Below are 2,155 nucleotides of genomic sequence, written 5' to 3'. Positions count from 1 at the left end.
ATTTTTTAAGACTTCCAGAGCAACAATCTCATATCGATTTTGTAATATATTGACTCCACACATACATATGTATATTTACAATCGAATTAAATTAACAAACTCTGACTGAATGTACATTCCAATTCCCAAACATTATGATGAACAGTATCTTATGGGCATTTCCGCACCAACAACATTCAAGCATTTAATACGCATGATTTTAAAAACGAAGTGGTGGATGAAGCATTTGAAAATGTATCTGAGAATACAATTCTGTTGTTTACCCTCCAAATGTGTATTGCACACACATTTCTACATGTGTGTATGGATATTCGAGTGCCTCAGTTATTACTTCCCAGCATAGTCCACACTCGGTTATGTCTATACATAACATGAAAAATTGCTGTTGCTGCACTCTAATGTGTATCTACAAGATACAAAAACACCACCATATGATGCATGAACATTGTACAGAATAACCACTAATTTAAACACTACATACAAAAATCAATTTCCATTGCCCAATTCTTTCTTCTGTATTTTTCTTCTTTTTGAAAATTCTCATTCAAATTGAAAAACAACTGCCTGAAATAGTTCGCCATTGGCGACGAAAAGCATACTTACCTGGCGTAGGGGTTACCGTGATCATGAAGGCGGTTCCCCCGGAGTGAGGCTTAGTCATTGCACTACGACTGAGTTGACCTCCGCGATTATTCCTAATGTGAATAACTCGTGCGTGTAATTTTTGATAGCCGGGAATGGCGTTCGCGCCGTCCCGATTTATTTAAATACATATGAATAAATAATATAGTTATATGATAATATAAATATATTTTCAAAAATATTTGTTTTATTTTTATATCATAATTCTTACATCCTTTGACAATTTTTTAATCATAAATCAAGTTAATACTTGTTATAACCATTTAAAAACATTAATCTAATAAAATTATATACATACATCTGTATGTATGCATGCATGTTTTTAAGTGTTAATATTATTGATCGTTAATATATATATTGGCGTTTAATAACATTTATTGCATGACTATGTTATGTTGTTTGAAATCCAACATTTATTTATTGACCAAAATACATAACTAATCAATCTCGCCTCCATTAATAAAAGTGACACTAAATTAAATTAAAAAACTAGATATTTTGTTTATTTATTTTAAGAATTTCAAATTTCAATTCAATTGCAAAATAAAATTTTGAATGTCAACCAACAACAAACAAAAATTGTCACCCTGACTTTAACAAACGAAATAACAAGGCTAAGGTTTCGTGGTGGATTACATTTTCATTTTATGTTAATTAAATGTATGTGTACGGGTGATTTAATTCATAATGACTGGATTTAAATATAATCACCATTTATTTCAGAATCGTAACAATTCTGGTTATTTATCAAAAACAATTTACAAGATTCTTGCATTAGATTAAACGGCTTTTTAGATATAATTGCCACCGAACTAAATCAGTGGGTTTAGTATAATCCATACACTAAACCACATGCTTACGTATGGGTTTTCAAATAAGCAGGGTGAACCAAGAAATTAAATAAAATTAAAAAAAATCCATTATATTATAAAAAACTGTCATATTTATTGGATTAACACTTTTTCAATTTATCTCCATAGACTTCACCCATCCCTATTAATGTACATCGATGAAGGATTATCAAAATTCAGTTCATACATTTTGACTCACCCATTTAATTTGAAAATGAATAAAAAAACTATCCTAGTCATTTGTTTACATCCCTTTTGTTTAACATTTGAAGGACAAGCAATCTTAATTGTGTGGTAATTAAATACAATTAATTTACAAGAAATTATACGAGGATCGTATAGCTGGTTGAATTTCTGTCGAATGGCATGACTTTGAGTTATTATTAAAATAACCTTGCCCCTTGCTAGGCCTTAAATCATATTTGTCAAAATATCTATCCACTTGCGAGTTCTTGGGAATTATTTTGAAAATATTTTTTTCAAAATCTACGCCTAAGATAAGTCTAAAAAATATATACCAATGGCTTGAAAAATATTTCTAAAAATGTATTCCCTTACGTCCTTTTAAATATTTTTCACAAATCACGCCTATACATTCACGCCTATTGCTCTGGGAGTCCTTTGAAAAATATTTATCAAAAACCACTCCTATTGTTCTGGAA

General features: G+C 30.0%; 1 non-coding gene across 1 annotated transcript; it reads left to right on the top strand.

Annotated features, from left to right (window-relative positions):
* The first annotated feature begins 595 nt into the window (after positions 1–595).
* LOC133323282 (U1 spliceosomal RNA) lies at positions 596–759 on the top strand. Its single transcript, XR_009754074.1, has one exon. It is a non-coding gene; the product is annotated as a U1 spliceosomal RNA (small nuclear RNA).
* The last annotated feature ends 1,396 nt before the right edge of the window (positions 760–2,155 follow it).

Source organism: Musca vetustissima, unplaced genomic scaffold (assembly GCF_032173495.1).
Source record: "Musca vetustissima isolate MV318-11 ecotype Yass unplaced genomic scaffold, APGP_CSIRO_Mvet_v1 utg56881, whole genome shotgun sequence".
Lineage (NCBI taxonomy): Eukaryota > Metazoa > Arthropoda > Insecta > Diptera > Muscidae > Musca > Musca vetustissima.
The sequence above is the reverse complement of the archived record's forward strand: the minus strand, read 5'-3'. Positions and strand labels throughout refer to the sequence as shown.